The following is a 14405-nucleotide window of genomic DNA, read 5'->3' on the forward strand; positions in this document are numbered from 1 at the left end:
ATGAACGTTAATAAAATATAATTATAATTAAATGCACCCCTCTATAGGGACAATTTATATATTACGTTACACGAATCTCATGGTTTTTGGAGCCCCCCTCTTCTTGTCACAGGTGTCACATTTGTATGACCACCCCTCTCTTTTGGTGACGTAACATGTTTTCCAGTTTTAAATTTAGAAATTATAGAATTAAAATACCACTTTTCTATATAATTTTTTCGTGGAATCAAGACTAAATCAAATGTTTTAGAATATGTAAAAAAAACATAGCAAATCAAATGAAATGTGCAAAATTTAATCATTTTATGTCCAAGGACATTGAAAATATTCCTTTTATATTGTTTATGATTGGCATAGCAGTTACTTGGTTCTCGATTTTGATGGTGTTAACGGATATTCGATGTGTCCGCATCATCTTCATTCAGCCATAAGTATCGTCATTGTTTATCAAACAAAGAACATTCTTGGCACGTCGAGCTGCATTTCTTTTAGGATGAATCTTCGTGATGGGCAAAACCTCTTGTTGGCTCTTTCGTGATTGTATGTGCTGGTTAGTGGCTTTGAATGATGGAAAATATGGGCCACAGATGCCACAGGCTCTAATAAGTATGCCTCGACACTGGGACAATACCCAAACTTGCTTCAAATGTGATGAAGCTCGGAGATTCAAAGATAGCTGCAGTAACAGAGGAGCAGATTTACCTTCGGAATCGTTTCCTGCGGATAGAAACCCTTCTGAAGTCTAATCAAAACACCTGGTGGTAAAAACCCCCCAATCGTCACACGCTAGATCGTCGCACACCACAACATGCAACAACCATGCATTTTACAGTTTTTGAAAAATATTGTGATTCACTTACGTGTTTTGCGTACCAATTAGCATAATTTTTCAATGTCCTATCCTGTACGGTATCCAGTCTGGTAATTGTTGACATCATGTATTCGGCAGCCACAGGAAAATCATCAGTGACCAGTTGGCTTCAAATATTAGTCAATACGATATCTGCACTCTCAAAGATCCGTTTTTCTACCCCCAAGTCAGTAGTTCGATTACTGGAGTCGATATGTGAACCGGGACTGTCACATTTCAAAGCAACACCAGTAACTTCGCGACTAAAACGCGCCATTCATCTCTCCACTCTGTTATATGCACTTCTTCCTGGAGCATTTGTGCCAATGCAAATCTTTAAAATGTTGTACAGCTGAAACTCTTAACTCGCTCGTATCGTGGATTCTAGTCGGGACCACCATCGCAAGTGAAAATAAACGCTGGTTTTACAAAACCTTCTCCAGTTTTCAAAAAGTGGTAATTCAGAAAGTCTGTGTACGCCTGTGGCATGAGTCTCTGCGTTAGATATAATCAATTCAACTGGGAGGAGAGAGAATAAATTCAACTGGGAGGAGCACACCACAGTACTGCTGAAGCGTGTTAACAAATCTCTATTTGCAATGCGAATTGTATCAGACGTAGGGGGTATAAAAATGAGCATACTATGCTTACTTTCATTCCATAATGTCATAAGGGATTATTTTTTGGGGTAATTCATCAAGCCAAACTAAAGTTTTCCGGGCACAAAAACGTGCAGTAATAGTTATATGCGGTGTGAACTCAAGAACATCCTGCAGAAGCCTGTTTAGGGAACTAGAGGTACTAACTACTGCTTCACAATATATTTATTCCTTAATGACATTTGTCATTAAAAATATATCACTTTTTCAAACCAACAGCTCAATTCATGGAATCAGTACTAGAAATAAGAATAATCTTCACAAGGATTTAAAGTCACTTACTCTTGTACAAAAAGGTGTGCATTATTAAGGAACACACATTTTCAGCCGGCCGAAGTGGCCGTGCGGTTAAAGGCGCTGCAGTCTGGAACCGCAAGACCGCTACGGTCGCAGGTTCGAATCCTGCCTCGGGCATGGATGTTTGTGATGTCCTTAGGTTAGTTAGGTTTAACTAGTTCTAAGTTCTAAGGGACTAATGACCTTAGCAGTTGAGTCCCATAGTGCTCAGAGCCACACATTTTCAATAACTTGCTAGCAGCCATAAAAAGCTTAACAACCAATGAAATTCAGTTTAATATATATATATATATATATATATATATATATATATATATCTTCTGCACCGTTTGAGTGCAGTAATGTGTTCATTGTAAATAAGTGTGTGTGTGTGTGTGTGTGTGTGTGTGTGTGTGTGTAAGTATAATCTAACTTCTGCACCATTTCAGTGCAGTAATGTGTTCATCGTAAATAAGTTTTGTAGTAGTTCTATTACATGTTTATTACCTTATAAATAAAAAACTTAAAAAAAATTCAGTGCATTAGCGTTTGTAAAATTATTCTTTCATATATTGTTCATAAAAAAAGTGACGATCATTCCGCTTGGGACCAGTGGAAGGTACATTAGCTTATTTGTTTCAGTTGTAAATATTTGTCATGTATTATTGTTTTTCTGACATGTTCTGTATCCTGGAGGACCTCCTCACAAAGAATCAAATGGAATGAAAGTAAATCTAATCTAATCTAAAGAGGAATAATGTTTTTCACTACCAATCGTTACGAATGTAGGTCCAGAGTGTGTCTCAGCTTCAAGTTTCCCTTCACCATCTTTCTTTATTACAGTAACTGCAGAAACAGAAGGAATAACTTCGTTTTTCAACGACCACGAAGTCATGATCCAGTAGCCAAGGTGAATAAATACTGGGGCTTGAGCATTTTCTGCTGTAGCATCTAATGCTGCACGTGCTTTGTCATCCATAGTTGAAAAGGATACTTGACCAGAGTCCAAAACTGAAACTAAAGATTCTGAAAGTAGCTGAGCAGAATTCGCTTCTTTGTGTTTTACACGAAGCGTAGAGCCTGGCTTGTACAATTTAACAGGGACAGTTACCACGTGTTCCTCTCCCCCCCCCCCCCTTCCCCCTTTCCGTGTCCTCACCACTGACTCGTCTCGAAATGAGTCAAATATAACACTGACCGACTCATAGTATAGGCTTGTCCACAAAGCTCGGCTTGTAAGCCGTCCAGTGTTCTGCAGCAAGTTACAATTTCAGTGCGACGTTTATCATCAGCTGCACCACCAAAAATTGGAATCTCCTTCATGACTTCAAGTAAACCAGACAGATGATCAACTACTCTAGGCCGACCAACCTTATTTCGAACTTTATGTGCTACTGCTAAGTCGGAATTACTCTCATAAATTTCTAGACTTTTTTGCTTTTTAGAATAATGACTTTTTTCTGTCGTTCGGCTGCGCTGATCTCTCTCTTCAGTATGTTCCTTTCCTGTTGAATGTCTTTGCTTAATGCTGCTATTCTCTTTGTAGTATCGTCTGTCGTCACGCCAACATCGCGTGCTCAGATTCTGGTACTACAATTTTATTCCTAGAAGTGTTCTGTCTAGGTGTTGATTTGAGTCCTGTCTGAAGTAGCTGGCTTCCACTTGGTTGCATACTAATGTCTTTAAGTCTTCTGGTACGTCCTGTTTGGTTCATTCCTGCAGTTAAACGGGTAAGCATGTAAAATGTTGAATATGGACATTTCACACCCTATGTATATTAAAACAACCTGAAAAATCCAGCTACACGATAATGAGAACTGCACTGAAATCGCCGCTGTATCTTTCGATATTACCTCCAACAGATAGACAGAAAAATACTGTTGACGATTTTGGTTTATAATAAGTGGTGAATAACGCCGAACGTAACGGACTACGTTGCTCCGTTTTTCAATTTGCCACAGATCACTAAATATATTTTTAGCGGTGGAGAACGAAATAATATAAAACTCGAATTTACTTTTACACCCAAGGGCTCTAGTTGTTTAGGTGGTTTTGACGACGAAGAAATTTTCGAAAAAAATCTAAGTGTCGCTTTCGTTTTCGTCAGTTTTCTTTGCAGTTCTTTGATTTTCAAATCCACTCCACCTTCAACGTTGTCACTACTTCTCAAACTTCGCCATAAGCTGCTAACTTCGTCTGCACAATTTGTTTCTTTTTATCAGCATAAGCTGCACTGTACACTTAAAATATTTTGCAGTAAGGAGTACCAGAATCAATTTTTCACTCATTTAAAATTTGTTAGATAAACTGAAACTCACAAAATAGTAGAACCGACAAAAACATCTCCATCACTCAGTGAAAGTAAAGTTTCGACTGATTGACATAAAAAATTCAACACAGACGAAATCAGAGCGGTGGCATTTGTCTTCAAAGCCACAAAGGCGGTATTGGCTTTTCGGAGTATGTGAAAGGCGGACGACGCGCGACACCGTAGGTACATCGCGCGGATGACACCTGCCAAAAAGTGATACAAACAGATTTAAACCTTAGTAAAGTTTGTCATTAGAGTTGTAATACAAAACAGAACTTTATACATGCAATGTTACTTAGCTTATGACCCGTTCTGTCGCCCCCCACCCTGCTTGTCACACACTGCTGAGCCCCTCCTTCGCCTTAACATATGACGTAATTTATGGATTGACCCTTAACTTTGAAACGAGAGCTAATTCGCGTTTTTCATTGTCGCTTTCGTCATCAGCGTGGTCGATATAGTACACAAACGTTTACTTCGTCCAAGTTACAATTTCTCTGTTGGCTAGTGCAATTTTTTGCATACCGGTGATACAAATTATATCACAGCACTATAAATTTAAGTCTTTCCTGAACACATTTGTCTGGCGTGTAGCCTTGTACAGAAGCGAAATATAGACAATAAACGGTACATTCGAGAAGAGAACAGAACCTTTTCAAATGTTATACTGCAACCGAGTAATGACGGTTAGATGGGAAAACTGGATAAATATTGAAGAAATATCAAATAAAATCAGGGACAAAAGAAATTTAGGTACATCTTCACTAAAGGAAGGGATCAGTTTGGTAATGGAGAGAAGTGTAGGGGTCTGTGGTGTAGCTGTTCAGGGGCTTTCGAGGCTTAGCCTCCCCAAAAATTTGAAGAAAACTTACAACTAGAGTTTTAACATAACAATACGTTGAAAACAGTGTAAGTTTCTTTTGCATGTTACTGCAGTTTCATACTACACATCCACAAGCTGAGAGTTCACTGTGCTATGCTTGCTATCCAGTAGAACAGTTCACTGGAGGTTTCTAAAAACAGCCTCTTGTTTCAATGCAGCAGCAGGCAGGGAGTCATAAGCATCGCAAGAGCATGGAACTGAGACTTACCTCAGCTCTGAAAATGTGTTATTTGGCGCGCTGTTCAGTCCTGGTTTAACAAACTTCTTTCAGTAGTATAATTTGAGAGTGTATGTGATTAACTGATTTTATTATAGCTTGTGCAGACGAAACATTTTTGTCTTTATTTCGCGAATTAGATAACAAACCATTTTGGAACTGTACTTGCAAAACAAACTGAGATAATAAATGATTCACACCACACTTAGATGTTAAAATCGTCGAGGCGGAATAAAACAGAAAATTTTAGTTTTCTTGATATAAAAAATATTTTTGGCTTACAGGTTGCTCTGTAACACATAAATTGTTTGTTACGGATGTACGTATTTTGTTTAGTGGGTCTGGGACTGAAAAGTAATGGACGCCAACTTCCCTCGGAATATATGTGACGAAACTTTTGAGAGAAAAGCTGAGGAACACCAGAATTCAACAACGCACCTTGAGACTCAACAGAGTTTTCAGTCGTTGGGTCATGGACGAATTGAACATTCAGTTTCTGAAGCAGTCAAACTTCTTGCCAGAAAGCTTTATGCGATTGTGAAATAAAATAGAATTCTAATCAATAGACTTATTGATGTTGTTTGTTTCTTGAGCGAGCAACAGCTTGCATTTAGAGGACACTTTGAAGATGGAAGTTCCGACAGTAAAGAGACTTACCTTGAGTTATTGGAAATTTTGTCTAGACAGGAAAAGTTCATTCGTGATCTGCTGCAGAGCAATTCTGGGTTGAAACCAAGCACAGTTAAAAATGAATTAAGTGAAGCAGCTGCTGGTGTCATTAATGATCATACTGAAGAAGAGTTACAGTCGTGTGAGTTTGTTGGAGTGCAAGCAGATGAAACCCTGGATGCTTCTAGTGAGTGACAAATGAATATTACTATCAGAATTACACACAAGACGGTCCCATAGAAAGATTTATTGATTTTCAAAATCTCTTAGTGACAAAATTGGCTCAGGGTTTATCGGAAATTGTACTCAAGTTCTTGATGTTTGTAGAGTTACAGACAAAATATGGAGCAAAACATGTGTTGGAGCCTCAGTAATGGAGGTAAACACGGAGATGTCCAAAATTTTGTTAAACAAAAATGTCCACGATCTACATTTTTGCTCTGTTACTCTCGTAAACTTTATCTAATGCTGTTGCATTTTTCTAAAAATGTCAAAACAGTTAGGCTTTTCACTGACAAGCTTGTAACATTCCCATGATTTCTTAGCAGTTCCTCAGAGAGAACACAACTCTTAGAGAATAAAAGATTCAGATTACCACAAAAGTGTATTGCATACTGTAACTTCAATTCATGAGCTGTTCAGACAATATAACTTAAATATTAGGAGTTGAAAGACATTTTCCAGAATATCACCACTCAGTTCCTTTTCCTCCTTTGTATTGCCTTTACGTAGAAATATTTGTATATGTTGGCTATCTCTATGCACATCTTCAAGATAGAATTGGATGTGATTTTAGTATATGCAATGCTGAAATCAAGAAGATCATCAGTTTGTTAAAGGATATGAGATCAGGAATGAACTCATATACTGAAAGTTGTAACAGCAAATTTCACATTGAAAGATGTGTTAGTGAGCATAACTTCCAGTCCCGGGAGACGCTACTGAGATCTTAGATAACATGAAACTGCGAATGTAAATGTGCCCGCAACTTGCCCTCTCAGAATTGCAATAGTAAAACTCTCCACGATGCATGAGTCTTATGAAATCACATCTGATGGTCTCATGGCTGCAAAACATGTTCCACAACAGCTAATCTATCCGTTTCTCCCCTTCTACAGCTGTCCTTATGCTCATTATTTTTTATCGCCCTTTTGGTTGTAAATACGTCTCCATGACTTCATAGTATTATGTAAACTACTACTTTTTCCAGTGGCTTGTAAGCATCCTTGTCCAAATTAACATTCTTATCTTACCATAGACAATGGTGATACTCTGTTTCTTGAAGGTCTTCTCTATATGGTCAGTGATACCTTTGGTGAATTGCAGGAAAACTTTGAATTTCACAGATAGCATGGCATTAAGATCTTTACAGCACAGTCTTAACATTCTTATTTCAGCTTATGAATTCCTCTTTTTTAGCAACACTTTGATAAGTCATTCTCTTGTATCGTTTGGAGTTTGTTGAACGTCTCCATAACGCTCTTGTGCCAACTGAATAGCCCTGTGACGAAACGTGCCTCTCTTTGTTGGATTTTTTCTGTGCGTGTCTTCTATAAATCCAACATGATAAGGGTCCCAAAGCGATGACCAATATTTAAGGATCAGTTGAACAAGCCTTTCATGGATGAGTTACAGTTCCTTGCAATTCTTCCTCTGAATCTCAGCCTGAAATTTGCTTTTCTTACAATATGTTTTATGTGGTTATTTAACTTAGGTCTCTCTGGATGGTAGCTGCTACGTATTTTAAGGAAGTTACTTTCTACAGTAATTTGTCACCTGTAGTGTAATTGCACACAAGTGGCTTTCTTGATCTATTTATGCCCAATACGCCCCACAGCAATCACCAGTAACCAGTCCTCTGGAGGTCTTCTTGTGGTTCGCTTAAATCTTCTGACATTGCTACCTTCTTATAGGAAATTCCGCCATCTGTGGACAGCCACGTGTAGTTTCCGACGATATCCACTAAACCAGCGGTTCCCAAATTTCTGAGGCCCCCAGATGGCAGCAGACACCAGTTAATATCCTCAACAAAGGTGAACTCATAACTGCAATTACAGATGGAAAAAGATGGTTTTATAATGGCAAATGATAAATAATAGTTAATTTCAAATAAATAAAACACATGAATTTTTGTACTTCTCATAAGAATAAGAAATAATGAATCAATGAGATTTCGCACTACTTATTCCTAACAATCCTTTTTACTTTGCACTTCGTGTCCAATAATGCACATCGTCACACTGGAGTTTCATTAGATAGCCGATTGTCTACTTTCAAACCAGTAAGTAATGACAAAGTCGTAGTCTTATGACAGTTTACGATAATAATAATCGATACTAGCTGCAGACCAAAGTGATAGTTTTATTTTATCAAAATCTGGTTTTGGTATGTTGTCTTCACAAGTCCAAGATCTTATACTTTGAATGATATTTCGCTATTCGAAAATATCCTTTCATGCATTCAAAATGGTCTTAGACTCCAGATATTTACGTAGGGGCTTCAGAAGGTAATTTATACATGTCCTCCCATGCTAAGACCATTGTGTAACAGGAGAGGTGCATTGTCAGAAGGGAGTACATGTTTCAGATTTCCTGCCGACAGAGTTCTGCTGTGGTACAAATAACAGATGTATCACAATACAAGATCAACTGGAAATGTACTCCAAAGTTGATGCATATGGAACAGTATGATTTTTGCGGGCCACCACCACCATGAAATTTCTGGTAGCGTACGGACCAAATGTAATGTGGTAGATCGCTGAAGTGAAAAGGTGCTAACAATTTGACCAAGGCCACACAGACATGGATGATGCTGATCAGGAAGGAAGGCCATTGACATGGTCCACACATGAGAATGGTTAGACGATCTTTTTGGCAAGCTGAAAGAACATCTGTGGGGAAGCAGATTTTCCAATGATAAGGATGTTCACACAGTATTTCTGGAATGACTCCATGACCAAGGAGTGGATTTTTGTCATCAAAGAATTGAATGATTGGTAGAACGTTCTGACCATTGTTTACAGAGACCTGTTGACTGTGTTGAAGAACAGTGTCATGTATCCATGTCACTTGGAGTTGGGTAGTATAGGCAGGCACGTGAATGGATGGAAGATGAACTGAGGGGATTCTTTATTAGATTTAAAGTAGAAAGAGAAAACTGAGATGAAGACCACATGGAAAGTGGGTAGATTATTAGTAAATAGCTGCTTGCTGCGCCACCAGAAAAAATAGCAAGTAACTAAATTTTGCTTTCTGCGTGTATATAGTGTAGTAGGAAGAATACGTGATTAAAGATGCAGTTAATTTGGGGATATATGGGGTGCGAAATTTAGTGCACACAGCTGCCAAATCTGGCAGCAACAACACCTCTAATCCAGCTGGTCATCAAGTAGAACTGCGCTTTGATGTCAGAGAGGGATACAGTACTAGAATTTTGTTTCTAGTACTGTATCCCTCTCTGACATCAAAGCGCAGTTCTACTTGATGACCAGCTGGATTAGAGGTGTTGTTGCTGCCAGAGTTGGCAGCTGTGTGCACTAAATTTCGCACCCCATATATCCCCAAATTAACTGCATCTTTAATCACGTATTCTTCCTACTACACTATATACACGCAGAAAGCAAAATTTAGTTACTTGCGATACATCATTCTGTGCTGCTTCATCTCAGTCACCGTGGCTGGTGAGTGGTGGTGTGGCAGTCTCTCGGCAACCCATGACAAGGTGTTTTCAGTCAGCGAGAGAGAGAGAGAGAGAGAGAGAAAGTACTGCCCAGGGCAGCAGTCAAACATCCTCTGTATATAGTAAGTAAGGACACCACTGCCAACACATGGTCTTGTATTACACTCCCAGAAAAAAGTGCAACACCCTCAAGGACGGTGTCGAGGGTATAGTAATATAAGAGGATTTGTACGCCGGAATACCTGGACGCCGAGTTAAAATATCTAAAGAATGGGTACGTTAGTAAGGAAATAGAATTTTGCGACCGAATAACAGGAGACCTAAGGACAACGATAGGACACAGCGATGAAAGAACACGGTTTCTCTACTCTTCATCAAAAAACTAATGGGTCAAATCGGCAAGATTTTAAGGAAACATAACGTTCTATCGATTTTCAGACCAAGTAAGAAAATAGGCCAAGCACTTCGTTTCATTAAGGATAAACGTCCCCCTCTGTCTGCAAGTGGTGCATACAAGATTCCGTGTACATGTGGTAAGGTCTATATTGGAACTACAAAGAGAAGTGTGGATACACGGTTGAAGGGACATAAAAGTCATTGCTGACTAGGGGAAACAGACAAGTCAGCTGTGGCGGAACATGCTCTTCAGTCAAGTGATCACGTAGTGAAATTTTCAGATGCTGAAGTTTTATGTACTATGACGAACTATTAACCACGGCTATATAGAGAAGCTATCGAAATATACAAATATGGGGATAATTTTAACAGAAAAGAAGAAGCAATGAAACTCAGCGATATATGGACAGTGGCGCTACAGAATCGATGATAAGTTTTTATCTTTGATGTACTATGATCGATAGCTATATTTTATCTTTGACAAGGTTTATCTCTGCTATCACGTAAAATCCAGACCACGCCCACTTTCCACGGTATTTAGGCCGCTCTTCGACGTCCGACTCGTCAGTTGGCAAAACTCAGCACAACCAGGAGCAACTCCGAAGATGTCCAACGTAGCCTTGGACGAAACGTCGGGGATAGAAGAGTTCCATGGACCGCGACCATACAGCCCGGAAGAATTCTCAGTAGCTTAAACGCTGCGTAGCCACCGATCTTAACACGTCAGAAATGTAACGTTTGCTGTCCAGATTGTCTGCTGTGTGGACCAGAGGCGATCATGGTGTATACCTAGTGCCGTCCCATATCTTTACATCCTGTGGTGAACCCGCATGGTGATGATAAATGCAATCTGGCGAAGTTTGTTGTCCTCAGCGTTTCCACACATCCGTTTGTCAATCTTGATGCTGTACACAGAACCGGGACTTGTTTGAAAGGACGACACGGTGCCACTCCTGTGATCAGCATTGTCAGTGGGCGGCACCACTGTCGGCGTACCTTTCTGCTGCCGCGTCAAAGGAAGCCACAGTGATGGTCCCCATGCTGATACTCCGTGGTACTCTAAACGTTATTTCACAGTCCTTGTTTATACCTGTCTCACTGTGAAATTAATCGAGATACGTGACATTACATGAGTGAACAATTTGTCTGACCTCTCATATGGTCTTTGTGCAGGCCTCGGTATTCTGCAATGCTTTGAGTATGGCGTCTTGAACCCATCGATTCCATACTCGCATGACACTAGTGGGATCCCGATCAAGGAATCTTCTCGACACTCCATGATCCCGCTGCAGTCGACTTACCAAACGTGCCAGTAAATGTTTCTCCTTCTAACACGAAGCATAGCGCGATCTTCTCTCAAACATACATAATTCAGATGCAGTTTTGTGAATGAGATACCCGCTGCCCCTGTGTAATCTTCTCTTACACGGGGTGATTCAGCTACTCCTACTGATAGGTTTTATGCAACCCACAATGCCTTCAAACATCACGCATGCGATTTTGATATTCGCCCACTCACTAGGTGTAAACTATTAGTCCTACAGAAAAATGACCAGGGCCTTTTTTGTAGGAAATTGAATGTAGTTAGTTTTTGTACTCTGATACGTTTTCGCTGGAAGCCATGGTTTGCGAGTTACTCGAGAAAAGCTTGTCCAAAGGACACTTTTGTACATTTTTCTTGAGTAATTCGAAAACTATGGCCTGTAGGGAGAACGTATCCCACTACCAAATTTTACTACAATAAATTTCCTAGGACAAATAATTTCTGTGCAGCAAGTGAGAGAATATGAATATCTTACACGTGATATTTAAAGGTGTTGCGGGTTGCATAAAACCCATTAGTAGGGGTAGCTGAATCACCTTGTACATGACATGACATTTCAACTAATTTGTGTAGCCACACTGAAACTCTAATTTACAGACTACTTAAGTCTTGGCATTAAATTTTAATTAAATCGTTTTTATTGCAACACACAAGAATATTTCATTCCCTCCCATTCTCCGCCCCCCCTCCCCCCGCCCAACTCCAGTGGGTAAATACCCCAGGCTGGGAACCACTCAAGTAGTTCATTTACATTACACATGGGTTGGATAAAGATTTAGAAACACCGCGAGAAATGCATGCTTGAAAGTAAATGCAAACGTTAGGCAAGCCTGTTGTATTTGACCTTGCACGACACCTGTGCAATGTCCTCAATACGTTGCAAGTGCCAGACGTCATCAGAACAGCGTAATGTGTAGTTCTGAGGGTATAATGACGGTGCTAAATGAATTCGAACGTGGGCACGTTGTTGATGCTCGTATGGTGTGTGCTTCCGTAACCAAGGTAGCCGAAGTATTTGATCTTTCAAGAGGCACCACATCAAAGATTTATCCCGCACATAGGGAAAGCCATAAAAAATCATTAAATAGGCCTACCATATTTTTTAGATCCAACTCAGGACATATTACCATATTTTTTGAGCCCAATCCAGGACATACTCTGGAAATTACTTGAAAGTGTAAGGAAACATGAAACCTTATTTATTCAGCTACACTTTTCACTAGACAAGACTTTTTTTTTCAGAAATGGTTTGTGAACAATGTTAGCTGAACAGCCAATTCCTAAACTCGGTCTGTCTAAGTCAGTGTTCACTTTTTCATCAAGTTTGTATTTTTTCACACGCTGCAAAAGATACTGAGCCAAAATTTGAGAAGTTTCAGCTGACACTACGCCTGTATCGAAATTTAAAAGTTTAGCTTTAACTCCTTCTTACAAACTGAGACATCCTACAACAATCGGAACAAGTTTTGCTTCCCCTCAGTCTGAGCTATCCATCGTTATTGTTACATACAGTAGTTAACACACTTAGTGCCAAATTTAAGTGGACAGGAGACGCTTGAAAATCACCAAACCTGTAAATTTTACGGGCCACTACATTTCATTTTCTGCAAAACACTGCATCGTTACTTTCATTGGTTTGTTCAGCATTAAACGTTTTACAGATATTTAGTAATAAAATCCGTCCACAGATGGCATGGCAGTATTGTTTAGAGCGTAGTGTCGTAATTCGTCTTAAAACGGAACTTTGCGTTCTCAGTATTCTTTATATCGCTGATCCATTTGTAACCATATTTCGTCCAGGTTTGTCAGATGCAGAAATCGCGGATTTGATTAACGGTAGCGACACTCCGGATAATGTACAGGGCTATCACAAATGATTGAAGCGATTTCATAAATTCACTGTAGCTCCATTCATTGACATATGGTCACGACACACTACAGATACGTAGAAAAACTCATAAAGTTTTGTTCGGCTGAAGCCGCACTTCAGGTTTCTGCCGCCAGAGCAATCGAGAGCGCAGTGAGACAAAATAGCGACAGGAGCCGAGAAAGCGTATGTCGTGCTTGAAATGCACTCACATCAGTCAGTCATAACAGTGCAATGACACTTCAGGACGAAGTTCAACAAAGATCCACCAACTGCTAACTCCATTCGGTGATGGTATGCGCAGTTTAAAGCTTCTGGATGCCTCTGTAAGGGGAAATCAACGGGTCGGCCTGCAGTGAGCGAAGAAACGGTTGAACGCGTGCGGGCAAGTTTCACGCGTAGCCCGCGGAAGTCGACGAATAAATTGGCTCATGGCACAACTGGAGACCGACAGCGCCGACTTCATCTTTCAACAGGATGGTGCTCCACCGCACTTCCATCATGATGTTCGGCATTTCTTAAACAGGAGATTGGAAAACCGATGGATCGGTCGTGGTGGAGATCATGATCAGCAATTCATGTCATGGCCTCCACGCTCTCCCGACTTAACCCCAGGCGATTTCTTTCTGTGGGGTTATGTGAAAGATACAGTGTTTAAACCTCCTCTACCAAGAAACGTGCCAGAACTGCGAGCTCGCATCAACGATGCTTTCGAACTCATTGATGGGGACATGCTGCGCCGAGTGTGGGAGGAACTTGATTGTCGGCTTTATGTCTGCCGAATCACTAAAGGGGCACATATCGAACAATTGTGAATGCCTAAAAAAACTTTTTGAGTTTTTGTATGTGTGTGCAAAGCATTGTGAAAATATCTCAAATAATAAAGTTATTGTAGAGCTGTGAAATCGCTTCAATCATTTGTAATAACCCTGTAGAGAATGAGTCAGATGGTTCTGAATGCAGTGGTTTATTTAAAGGTATCGGTACTAATTTCCAAAAGGATATCACTGCTCGTAATTGTGCAGTACACACATTTCTGCTGAATGTGTTTGTTCTGTAAGCGATAAATGTAGTTTCATATAATGTGATATTCTTTCTAGTGAATGATATCGATGACAGCTAGTATTCAGATGCAAACGAGAACGATGTTGAAGGTGTTGGGTCGAATCCAATGGCTATGCCATATCCTCAAGATGGTGACTGGTCTGAATCTGACACCTAACGACCTCTGCCTACATAACACACAGACAAATCAAAAATGACTATGAGCATTAT

This window comes from Schistocerca cancellata, chromosome 6, assembly GCF_023864275.1.
Source record: "Schistocerca cancellata isolate TAMUIC-IGC-003103 chromosome 6, iqSchCanc2.1, whole genome shotgun sequence".
Taxonomy (NCBI): Eukaryota; Metazoa; Arthropoda; class Insecta; order Orthoptera; family Acrididae; genus Schistocerca; species Schistocerca cancellata.